At 46.0% G+C, this 13,622-nt stretch overlaps 1 protein-coding gene across 1 annotated transcript in view; it reads right to left on the reverse strand.

The window, feature by feature from the left end:
- LOC119165189 (large neutral amino acids transporter small subunit 2) overlaps positions 1 to 13,622 on the reverse strand; it is a 113,727-nt gene that overhangs the window by 72,800 nt on the left and 27,305 nt on the right. The window lies entirely within an intron of this gene.

Raw genomic sequence — 13,622 nt, forward strand, 5'->3', positions numbered from 1 at the left:
TATCGAAACAAAGCAGTTTACCAATTGACAAGATGTGCCCCCCCCCCTCCCTTGTCGAGCTTTTAAAATGGCGATACAAAAAATGCACTATAACGTGATGCAAAAAAATAACTTTTACACGTGTCACAACGTGTGACATGCCCTTGCACATTCATGCACGTTTTTTAGTGTGGCGGTGTAGGTAACGTAACTAGTTTGTATGAAGCTGACCACACACACACATACACACACACACACACACATATATATATATATATATATATATATAACGAAAAAACAACCACTTTATATTCATTACTAACTACTAGCTATCGTTAACAACCATTGGCTAATTTGTGACAAAATCGGCTAACGTCACCCACCAAGGCGTGCGGAAGGTATTATGTGGTGACAATAATAGCTCGCATTCATATTCAAGTTAGGTAGCCTCGTATTACCTCTGTAATTTATTTTTCGCGCCATCACAACAACAACAACAAAAACAGCAAACTTATCACTTGAGAACATTATGGGCTCTCAGGTCATTATCAGTGAATAATGGAACTCGGTGACACGCCTTATCTCAAAGCACACAAGACGCCCGCATGCACTTAAGCGCACTCAGGTCTCGGAGCATTCAGACAGGTGCGTACCGCAATCTAATTTGCATAATGCTCGTCCATCACGTTCTAAACGCTGCAATAGTCAGCAGCAATTGCATCATGCGCGTACCTCCTGGTACTTTAGCTTCCCAAACGAGTTACTTTTTTTTCTTCAGCGAGTGGCCAGACGAGGCAAACGTGTGCAAATTCGTAAGAGCTGGAAGTCGTCTGGGCACTGCATCTCATTACAATGGGCGCGACGCCGCGGGAACTTGCGAGAAACGAGAAGCCTAACCACCCGGTATGCACAGCACAGTGTGACTGAAAAGTGGCGGCTGCACGGCTTAGTCAGTGCAAGAAGTACCCATACTAAACGCCCACCGCACGATATAGTTACTAGAAATGCATTGAAGAAGAACGGCTATTTGGGCTAGTTGGTTAGAATCCATGGTGATAAGTGCTGCAGCGCGAGCACGGAGGTGCTAGAAGAATCGTGAAACGAAAGGCGAGGCAAGGAAAGCAAAGAGGACAACTCGTGTTGTCCTCTTTGCTTTCCTTACCTCGCCTTTCGTTTGACGGTTCTTCTAGCACCTCCATGCTCGCGCTGCAGCACTTATCACTATAGTTACTAGTTGCTTCAACTGTATGGTTTAGCGCGAAAAAAATTATGGACCATATCCCCGAAGGGAACTATGGTGGGATGCGAAGCAGCAGCGGTGCGTAAGCCGTTGGCCCGGCTGAAACGGGCATCGACGCTGTTGCTGGAAGAATGGTTTGAAGCGAAACTCGGTAGAAGTTTCTTTGAAACGCAAACACACGGGGGACGGGGTGGGTTTCGTCTAAATTTCATCGCAGATAAACGAGCCGAAAGGGTGTTTCCACAAGAACGGGTGGTCGAGCGTTGCGGGCGGTGGAGAGGGTGAAGGGAGATAGAAGTGTGTCGCGAGCGGGCGGAGGAGCAACACCACCTAGGTGCGTTGGGAGGAGTCGGCCGCTGCTGCGGGTGAGGGAGAGAATGACGTCAACGCGGAGCTGCGACTTCACCTACTTGGCATCGTTCCAACAATTGCGGCGGGGGGGGGGGGGGGACGCGGAGCGGCGCGTTGGCACGGAGACACGGACAGACAGCGTTACACAGGCTAGTCAAAGAGCTGCTTCACATCTAAAACCCCGGGTGTTCGAAATATCCACAACCCTCTACTGTGACGTGCCTCCCAAAAACACGGTAGTTTATGCGCGTAAGACCCCCACAATGTATGTCGTGGTTACATAATGCGGCAACTGTACCGGGCTACTTTTTCTTCGTGCGGCGATTTCATATATAACACGGCATTCAGCCGTGTTCTCAATTTGGGTGCACGTTAAGCAACCCCAGGTGGTAAAAATTTTCGGAGCCCTCCTCTTCAGCGTCTCTCATACTCATATGGTGGTTTTGGAACGTTAAAGCGACGTGTTATTATTAACACGGTATCCAGTGTGTTCGTCAGGAGTGTGTTCGTTACCAACAGGTGCGAAATTTTTCTACGGAAGTACGCCTTACGGCGTACACAGGCCTTTCGCAAAAAAAAGAGGATAAAACGGGAAAGGCTCAACGATTCATTTCATTGCTGGTGACCCGCTGCCGATCAAATGTCACGTGATGCAACACGACCTTCCCAAAGAATCGATCATCGATCCACGGAAAGAAGATCGCAGACCAAGGCAACAATCAAGCTTTCGTTTGCGCAACCAGTTTCGCTTAATGGGCGCGCCGCTATGCGCGTATATCATTCATCGACACCGGTAACTGAGCGGAAAGCGATATATCATAACGGTGTTTGCTCGCTTTCGATCCCTGCTGGCAAGCATTGGAAGACTGCATTCCCAATTGGCGGTGTGCAAGCATAGGTCTCGATCAGATAACACCACTTGTCACTGTGACTCCCCACACCACCCGACGTGGCTGTTGCTCAGTCTACATGCTAATTATGGTCCGCCCCATAATTTGCATAGAATGTCTATTCGAACACTGCGCTTGCCTCAACCTGGAATGCCTTCACGGCCCCGATTGACTTTAACTTCACGCCCTAACAACCTACTTTGATGGATTGTATTGTGTCGAGTTACACATTATACAGCATAGCTTTTATCGCCGCCTTTTGACCTATTTGGTTCCTACCTCAGAATAAACAGCGCCTTTCAAAATGGGGTTCGACTCCACCTGTACGACGATTGCACTTAAAGGAGTACTGGCAAGAAAATTTTCGGTAGTTTCTTTTTTTGCATCTGATCAAAGACCAATGCATCAAGAGCCTAGAAAATGTACTACTAAGAGTGAATAGATCAACAAAAATTATTTACAGTGTGTTTTCGAAAGCTATTTTCGGTTTCTATTGTACCCTGACGTCACAACACGGTATGAACTTCTCATCACGTGCTCACGAGCTCACGTAATATATCATGGCGTGGAAACGTTTTCATGGTCGCTTCGCACCATGGCTCCATTAATGACGCTACAGCGGCTGTTTTGAATGCTTTAGTGACTCACAAGCAGGCATTTTGAAAGTGTTGGTGCCTGACAACATTATAACAAGCCAGACGACTGCGTGAAGTCACTAGGATAAGTATTGTAGCCTCACAGCAAGCTAGTGTCGATGTAGATGAGTCGACCACGGGACTGACAATAATGTAAAATTTAAACATCTTTCCAGCATTTCCTTAGCCAAACATTAGCTCAGAGCCATCTCTGTATACAGGTGGTTTGTATTGCGATGTAAACACACTTTCGAAAGATAGTGTCGCTTGTTGAGGTGTTGAGCAGTTGAGTCGACAGATTGGCCCAACAGGTTATCTCAATGACTTGGCCCAGTGGTTAAGCCAAGTGATTTGAACTGTGCAAAAGGTAATAACGCAACACAAAGTGACAAAGCACGACGTTCTTAGGGGCGAGTCTTGTTTTTTCACGATAATTGATGGTAGCGCAGACTAAAGACACGGACAAAAGAAGGCACATTCAAGGCAACACAGCGCTAACCTTCAACAATCAATTATCATGCTACCATACATACAAGCCCAAATCGCCACCCTCACCGACTGTTTTTTTTTTCACCTTACGCTGCGTCATTACATTTTGAAAACTACTGCAGAAAGCATATTGAACGTAACCGAACTCAGTAGTGCATTTAAATTTGCAGTGAAATAAAGTGACATTGATCATATACTTTGGCTCGGAGCAGCCTACACGCGTACGCGATAAAATACACTCGTACATTCTGCATATTTTATGCTTCGAGACCAAATCCAACCATCTGCGACGCCTACTACTACTAATCATCATCATCGTCATCATCATTCATTTAATACTACCATTTATACTGTCGTTTCTACCATGTATACTGCCATTTCACGCCCGCAAACTTCTTAATCTCATCTGCCCACCTAACTCTGTCTCCCCCTAACCTACCTTCTCTGGGAATCTAGTTAGTTACCCTTAATGACCAGCGGTTATCCTGCCTACGCGCTACGTGCCTGGCCCATGTCCATTTTAACTTATTGATTTCAACTATGATATTTTTAACCCCGATTTGTTCCCTCATCCACTCTGCTCTCTTCTTGTCTCTTAGGGTTACACCCACCTTTTTCCTACCAATCAGGACTGTCTAATTAACAAATCTGTCCACGTCGGTCGGCTAGATCCGATGTCGACTTTCGTGCGAGCTTACCGAAATATTAATTCTGCTTGATCTGGTATCTCGCCTAACATCGATATACGTGCGAAACAGGAAAGCGAGGCCTCCTGTAAGGTTGAGTCACAGCCGAATAAAATGAATCTATTCGTTTTTTCGAGCCGACAAAGACGAAACGCAAACAAGTATGATGCAACTCGGCAATCGACTTATACTTTTCTCCGTAACATTCTTTTTTAGGGGCGAAGCTCACTATGCCGTGGGTCGTGCGTTCGCGATGTATGTAGTAGTGTAGTAAGTAGCCACCTCCATGGCCGGACTAGAAGAGCGGCACTCGCGCACCCTTTTCAATTGACGAGGAAGACCACGCACGCCAATAATAAACAAAAAATAGTTGTTTCTTATGAAATAACTTACAGAGACAAGTACTGGTAATGAAATTTTTCTTGAATTTGATGCTTACTAACAAAGAAGCTAGAATCAGAAGCACGCGCTTTGAGCATTATCTGGCCAGAAAGGGTTGCCGCGTTAAACTCGCTGGGCGTAACCTTTTTGGTTTTGGCAAGGTTTAGCGAGGGTTGAGCCGCAGTGCCATGAATATAGTGAACTAGTATATAGCCATGAATTAGAGGCGGTGAAAGGTGGGAAGCAGACACGAAGCGTAGGCCATAAGAAAGTGCGCGAGTTCCACCTCTCATTTAGTACTTGGAATGTCCACTGGATGGCGGTACTTCTATAAGCTGAATATATGATGAAGAGATGCCAGATGGCGGTACAGAGAGTGTTCACTAGATGGACGGAAAGAGGGACGGAGGGTCAGGCAGACATATTCACGGACGGACGCACAGTTGAACGAACGGACACAAAAACGCATGAATGGATGGATGCAGAGACGAACCCAGGGACGTACGGACGGATGCACGGACGGTCGCACAGACGGACGTACAGACGGACGCTTCGCCCCACTCATCATCATGCACTCCGCGGATATGCTATGATTTTTTCTCTAGGTAGAACAAGTCATATCAGTAAGTGTAACACTTTCTGAGTTTTCCCTTCCTGCCAATGTGCCGCAAACAGCCGGCTACCGACACCTGCCGAGCAAAGAAGATATTTAATATAACTCATAGCTGCGAAAAGTGCACACGTATGCACACAAAACATGCGAAAATGCCTTGCGGGAGAAAAAATCCTTTCGGGCCCCGTCTCTATATAGCGAAATGAGATATGAGCCTAGTTCATACCTAGTTCTTTAGCTAGCACGTGTAGCCCATCGTTGAGGCGTCGTATTACACTATGATGCAGTCAAAACATGTTGATCTGTGTGACAGATATTTGTGCAGCAGCAAGCAACGGCGTGCGTGTGCGTTCCTTTCTTCCCTGAGCAACTGAACTTCAATTATTTGTGAATAAATCTTGTCTTACTGTTCTTTGGAGCAGTGTGCTCACTTTCTTGACTGACGCACGGCCCGAGAGGGTAACAAAAACAAAAAAAGAGCAAAACACCTGCGCCGAGCACAGAACGGCTCGGTCTTTCACCTTGATCGTACACGTGCAAAGTCTCGCCCTGTTTTTTTTTTAATGCAAACTGAGTACGAAGTTCCACGACGACTGATTTATGACCCGAATAATTTATACCACAATGAAGAGGCGCGTTTTATCTACGTCGGCGTAACCGAAAATGCGGAACATCACTTACGTGAATGCCATATATGGCACTGTATACATTATATGAAACCATATATGAGCATACGTGTACTCATATGTGACTACCGTTCACCATACATATATATATTAGGGCCATATATGGGCTAGCTATGCCATATATGAGTATATGGTTTGACTAGCCCATATAAGGCCTCAAATACAGCCATACATGGCACGGCCACTCCATAAATGGTGTCAAATACAATTATTTATGGCACGGTCACATAATATTCTAAGATCGTCATGCATGATGTAGCTGCTAGCGGCTACCGTTTCGTTACATGCAAATTCCGTCGGTGACGTAACGCCGAACCCACCGGCAAAGCCGCGAGTTTTAGCATATAACGCAATTGCTCTCATTTACTTGTTCCAGGTACAAGACCGCTGTTGCCCAAGATCGGAGCGATGTGTTCTGCTTTTAATTTTTGTTTATTTAGAGATACAGACACACCGTGTGAAATATGTCCACGAGGTAAGACAAAAAGGAGACTCGCGTGTCTCCTGACGAGGCCTTAATTCCGGACATACATGTGTGGCAGCCAGGAGCAAAGCCATTCTAAAATGCAGAGCGTCGAAAAGCGACTTGCAAGACCATTAAAACTTGTGAAGTATCAAAACAGTCGCCGTGCCCACAGCACAGAATGCAAACAAGGACGAACATCGGTAAAATATAGGGCAGCTTTGCATCTGAACCTTTAGCACAGAGGTAATACCGATCATTTTATGAGACATGGGAAAACTGTTATACGTTTGAAGGAAGCAAAAAAATTAGCTTTTTCTCTCATTTGGAACGTTAATCTTCTCTCATTTGGAATCTTCTCTCATTTGAAGTTTCTCTCATTTGGAACGTTAATGAGATAGTCTTGATTGATCCTGTTTTTCTCTCTGACCAAATCTTCCATGTTGTTCGACTGTGGAAGAAAGTGAAAAAAACTACAAGAAAACTGCGGCGTATGTAACCACCTTCTCCTCTTCTGACTGTTCTCCTTTCCAAAGAAGGAGGAAGAGGAAAAGGCCTTGGCATTGCCTAACCTTCGAGGCCTACACACCCACTCTCACAGCGGCATTCAAGACCGTTACCTCGAATGTGTTGAAACGCGCAGTTCGCTTAACAACCCTTCTTTTTTTTTCGCAAACCATTAGAAGAAGCCCTTCCCTCTTACAAACGAGTCGTGTTTTTTCGGCAAGCCTACGTCGACACACTCTTTCATTGTGTCTTCCTATGCTTACTTTTCTCTTTTTTTCTTTTTGACAGTTTCTTTAGTCGAGTTAACCGTCTCAGCATGGCTCAGAGCTGAGTTCGTGGATCGGTTTACAACTTGCGGGCTGCTGCTTAGGAGGCAGCACACATATCTACTCCTTTCGCAATTATTTTTTCTCTCTCTGTCGCCTACTTCAACTCCCTTTTATTATTTTTTATCGTCTCATCTTTACGACTCTACCCTTCTCCGGTTTGTACGAAGGCAGGCGAGTGAAATTCTCGAACGCCTCCTACGAAGAACCTGTGCCCCGGTCTGAACGTCCTACATATATACTGCGTATGCACATGCATAGATACATACATATAGACGGCAGATAGATGAATCACTGAAGGTAGACTGAATTAGCAACAAATTTTTGGGTTTTACGTGCAAGAACCACGGCACAATCAAAAACGCCGCAGTGGAGGGCTCTGGAAATTTCGACCACCTAGGATTTTCCAACTTGCACCTAAATCTAAGCACATGGACCTCTACGATTGGGCTCCGTTGAAAATGCAGCCACCATGGCCGGGATTCAATCGCGCGACCTCCAGGTCAGCCGTCGAGCACCGAATTCACTGGACCACTGCGGTTCGTTGATTCGCGTTGAAATGGAATTGGTTACCTGGGCCGTCCATTTTCACCTTGTGCCAACCTTTCTCGGCTATTATGAGACAAAGATGCAAACTCACAAGAGGGCCTTAACCAGTCTCAATATCAAGATCACTGCTTTGCTCTATTTCACTCTGCCTAGTACTGCGAAAAGGCAAGAACAACAACCTTCCAGAATCCAGGAGATAGAAAGGAATTTTTCGTTCCTTATTTAATCTTCAACCACAACCACGGCGTTCGTAAATTACAGCGGTTCTCACGTCAGTACTAGCTTTGTTTTGGAAACACCATCCGTAAATCTTGGACGCAGCAGCTGCTTTGGAGAATAATTGCGAAACGCCCACCTTCAGACAGCTGGTCCCAGTAAATCAAGCTGTCAACCAATCGTCGAACAACTCTTGTATTTTGCCTGTTCCTTTCCCCTCCCACCAACCAGTTAGCCATCTCTACACTTCACTAAACCGAAACCAATAGAGTTTGGACACCGAACTGCTGAGACGGCAAACATTTCGGCTGCTCAAGGAATGCTGTTTTTCGTCAGCTACTTTCCCAACAGACCGACTGACGCCCTTGGAAGTGAATAATTGTTTGTGTCTCAAAAAAAGAACAATCTGAAACGACAAAAGAGCACCCCCCCCCCCCAAGGTACGCAAAACGGACATCGTCATTTATAGCACGTTCTTCTGAAAGTATGCCAAGATTCCACCCCTTCGCCTTCCCATGGCTCAGTTGGCTCAGTCGGTTTCTTCACTCAGTCCTCCGCTCGGCCTTACTCAAGCGTCACGCTTATTGGAGGGGGAGGAGCGTGGCAATTTTCGGTGACGTCAGCGGGAGGAGAAGCTGGATATAGACGGTTTGTTGTACTGGCCACTGTGTTAAAAAGCATTGTCACGATAGGTTCACGCACATCTAGTCGTTTTTCTGGACTTCAGCGCATGACACGTGCACTCATTCGGATGCTGTCACCAGGCATAGGGATAAATTTGAAATATTCAAAAGTTATTTCTAGTTATTAGTGCAAAGCAGTTTTCGGGATAGAAATCGGGGCTTAAGGAGTTTTGATGTCAACGTAAAGACTTGTTCCAAGATAAAGCAGGAAAAATTCATCATTATGTCATGCACGATATGGAAATTCTCGTTTAACATCACGATCAATATATTATTTGATTTTGAAAGAAACTGTTAAAAAGCCACATTGGACCTTTTTAAGTGATGTGAAAGGCCTCTGGATTCATAATTACAGCTCTTATCAATTTTGCCTGATGTTCGATGACAGTCAATGTTGATGTCTGCCAAGGACTAGCTAATTATTCATAATATTGGCTAATATTTGCCAGATGCTGGCTAATAATTTACCAATACTTGATAGCACGGCTAACGGTTGTGTAATACTTGCTTAATATTCGCTAGCGGACAGATTCAGTTGAGCGTCTACAACCGATTTGCGGACACAGCTTGCCATGGGAAATGGCTGGCAGGCTGCGCTCATAGAGTTGCTGCGATCACCCAAATAAATCTGTCTAGTGTCGACCAAGCAATGACTGATATTTGCACGCTGACCCGCAGGTCGCGGGTTCGATTCCCGGCTGCGGCGGCTGCATTTCCGATGGAGGCGGAAATGTTGTAGGCCCGTGTACTCAGATTTGGGTGCACGTTAAAGAACCCCAGGTGGTCAAAATTTCCGGAGCCCTCCACTACGGCGTCTCTCATAATCAAATGGTGGTTTTGGAACGTTAAACCTCACAAATCAATCAAATCAATCTAATATTTGCACAACATTATCTGGTTCTGGATTGTTGCTGGCTAGGGTTGTCTAAGGATGGCACGAACCCATAATAACTACAGGGTTCGCACACTACCGTGAACACAGCCAGCGGAGAAATGCGCCGCAATATTTCTTTTATTCGTTAATTTTTTGTCTGCACTATTCACCATCTACGCAGAACAGTCTCAACGTAAATGAAACGAAAGGAACATAAGCTGAGAGACAGGAACGGGAAAGACGAAGCACATAGCACCTGTTACCATACCTTTTTTTTAACACGCAAAGCCAGGACGAGAGTTACTCTAACCACGTACCAGCGACCGCCCCGTCATCATGTTCTGCTGAATACACTGCACGGCAATAGCTTATACTCAGAGTAGTTTACGGTGTATCAAAGCGAAAAAAAAATAACTTTTTTTATAGCATTTTGTTCACCAGTTCATGCTTTTTTTTTTCGTCTGCTGACTCCGCGGTCACGTGCGTGCGAGGCTGGAAGTCGAGATAAAGGCTGCGCACCTGATCGGAATAAGGCAATACGCCAAGCCAGGGCCGCATAAAAAAAATTCCGCCATATCCACGAAGTGAATGATGATGAGTGGGCGAAGCTCCGGAGGTAAACCTGGTAAACCATGAATCCTCTGTACATTTTGCCCACTCGATTTTATTACATCGCTCCCCCTAGCGTACGTCGCCGCACTAAATCGAACGATTGCCTTCAACCAATGACACGCGCCATATGTGACATCATTCCTATTTTATAAGATCTCGCGTCTTTCATCAACTACAAGTACCGCTTTCTAGTTTATAACATCTTGCATCTTTTCATCATCAGCTACAAGTACCACCATCTAGTAAACACTACAAGAACTAAACGAGAGGTGGCTACATGCAGGAGACGGTACCGCCATCTAGTGAACACTGCAAGAACTAAACTAGAGGTAGTTACATACAGGGGACGGTACCGCCATCTAGTGAACACTGCAAGAACTAAACTAGAGGTGGCTACATACAAGCTACAGGGGACGCACAGCCCACGCCCTAAGGAGCTTCGCCCCTAAAACGTGTTACGGTGCCAGTTCAATCCATCACGAACGAAGCGGCTGCAGAACGCTGTTCCTCGAAGATGGATGATACAGGGCAAGAGAGAACTTATAAGGACTGGGCCTGTACTCTGGGATATATTATTGCGCCAAGATTGAGAACAGCATCACCGGCGCTAATCCTTGAACGCTTAGACGCCTTTCGCCAAGTCGTGTCTGGGAAACTATCGGCAGATTTGCATAGTTTGGTGTTTGAAAGTGGCGTTAACCAACTTACATGCGGCCAATTCACACAATCTGCAGGGGATCGGTCAGGAAGATCCATAAATAAATAAATAAATAAATAAATAAATAAATAAATAAATAAATAAATAAATAAATAAATAAATAAATAATAGTATATCCAATTTCCCTAAGTTAGTTGTGTATATATCGGACACCACAGAAGTAAGACTAAAAAATACAATGCTGCAGCGAAAACTTCAGATAATCCGCATATAAGCCAACAATAATGAACCATAGTAATTATTTAGCCACTGTAGGCATCATTTACTGATAGTCAGCTGGTACAGACAAGCACTGGCGATCGTTTTGCAAGTTTTGGTAACTATTTGTTGGAACTATCTAAAAGCATCATACATTAGACAAAAATTTAAAGGTGCCCCGCCGCGGTGGTCTAGTGGCTAAGGTACTCGGCTGCTGACCCGCAGGTCGCGGGTCCGAATCCCGGCTGCGGCGGCTGCATTTCCGATGGAGGCGGAAATGTTGTAGGCCCGTGTGCTCAGATTTGGGAGCACGTTAAATAACCCCAAGTGGTCGAAATTTCCGGAGCCCTCCACTACGGCGTCTCTCATAATCATATGGTGGTTTTGGGACGTTAAACCCCACATATCAATCATCAATCAAAAATTTAAAGGTGAACATCTTTGACAGATATCTGTCTGGCTGGGTGAACGTTCGTACTAATAACATGAACTCTCCAGCCAAGTTATAATCCGAAAAAAAAACTTAGAGTGTAAACTGACCAGACGTCTCGGGACCGATTCGGTCTCTTCTTCAGGAGTGACTGCTCGGCCGGCTCCCAAACTAGCGATTTTTCTTGGTGGTGTCGCCCTATCCATCGTCGTTCTTTCCGAAAAATGGCAAGCATATTTGTCACTCAGCCAATCCTAGCCAATCTTGGCCAGTGCTAACCAGTGCTAGTATGGTACAGTAACTGAAATCGGTTGCGGAATAATCTTGGCACTCCTGACCCAGCTAGCCCCCAGCTCGAGGGCGTGGGTTCGATTGCTGATTCACGATGACGGCATTTAGACGAGGTTAGAATGCAAGGACAACCGCATACTCAGATTCAAGTGCACGTTCATGATTCCCAGGTGATCAGAGCTAACCGAGAACTTTCCAACACGGCGTGCCTCATGATGACAATATAGCGGTTTCAGTTCGTGAAAATTCCGTAACTTCTTTTTGTTTTTCATCATACGCCTGCACAGAACGTAGGCGTAAAACACCTATAAAAACATGGGCGTTGCGCGGGGGTGAAGGTTGCAGTTACACCCCCCATTACCTACACCAAAGCTTGGTTACCCCTCAAGAACCATGCACCAGCAACCCCACCACCTCCCCTCCCTAACATGATGCAATACGAGGTAGCACCGAGGTAGTCGCGTAGCCAGGGGGTGGCACACCGGGCCTATGCCCCCCCCCCCCCACACTCCCGAATTTTCTCTCCATGACATAGCGAGTGAAAAATGATCATTTCAGGGGTTTTCCCCTATTAAAACCAAGGAGGTGCCCCCTCCCCCCCCCCCCCCCATTCCGAATATTTTAAATTTCTGGCAATGCCCCTTCCTTGTGCGCCGCAGTTATGGATCAGTGGACGTGGTTCAGCCGCTGACCCGAAGGTTGCGGGTTATAACCTTGTCGCGGCGGTCACGTTTAGTGGAGGCGAAATGGCAGATGGCGCGTGCATTGTGCAATTTGAGTACACGTTAAAGAGCACCAGATGGTCAAGTTTTCTAAAGCCACCCTTTACAGCATGCCACATAGTTATTTATTGGTTTTGGCACGTAAGATTTTAGATATTAGGATATTGTTAGTATTACGAGTTTTCACTCCCTACCCCAAGACAAAACTTTGCCGACGTCCAGGCCAGGAAGACTCACTGTCTTCAGGAAAAACGCACGACTTGAAACGCGGTCATGTTTCTGGTCAATTCTCGGTTCTCAGGACGGTTTGCCAGAAAAGGCGAGTTTCTGGGCGACGTCGCTCGGTGTTTATCCGCCCGCTTATCGACGAGGCGTCGAGTGTTGCCACTCGAGATTACAGAGAAAGGATTGCCGCTGCTGCACTTGGCAGCGGTGCCCCCACACCGACAGATAAAAGAGCTAACAACCACGGAGAGAGCGACTGCGATTAACACACACACCACCTCGACCGCGAGCCTGACAGTGTGCGACCAACAGAACCTTGGCTAGATTCTTGATTTCCTAAAAGAGCTTTGCTTCACAACGTCTTGCGATCGCATGCTCCGCTTTAGACATTGATACTGGCAAGACGTCGTTACGTCTGGAGTAACGTCTGGGGAACACACATAGTTTCGTCAGTGAAATAATTCAGCCGGTTAGCTGGATTAGATTATGATGTTGTCAATGAAGTTAACTTAAGCATTGTAAAGCGTGGTGGCGACACCACATGACCAAGTGTTCATTGAAGAACTGTGCATATACAAATATGTGCACAATGACACTGCTTACCGGCAACTTGGCTTTGTAGTGTGTAGTGTACACGCATCCGGAATGATTACGGCCACTAGCGTGCGTCCGGTCTTAGCGAGCCGCAGGGCATGCGTTAACCGTCGCCGTGGCAAGAACACTGTACTGCTCAAGGTCGCAACACTTTATTCTCTGCGGAAACACCAAAACGCAGCACAGAGCCTGTTGCAATAGGCGCGGCGGGAAAGTAAATGGGCTTATCCACGCCACGGGTCATAAGTACTACACCGGCTGCCG

This window comes from Rhipicephalus microplus, chromosome 8 (genome assembly GCF_043290135.1).
Source record: "Rhipicephalus microplus isolate Deutch F79 chromosome 8, USDA_Rmic, whole genome shotgun sequence".
NCBI lineage: Eukaryota > Metazoa > Arthropoda > Arachnida > Ixodida > Ixodidae > Rhipicephalus > Rhipicephalus microplus.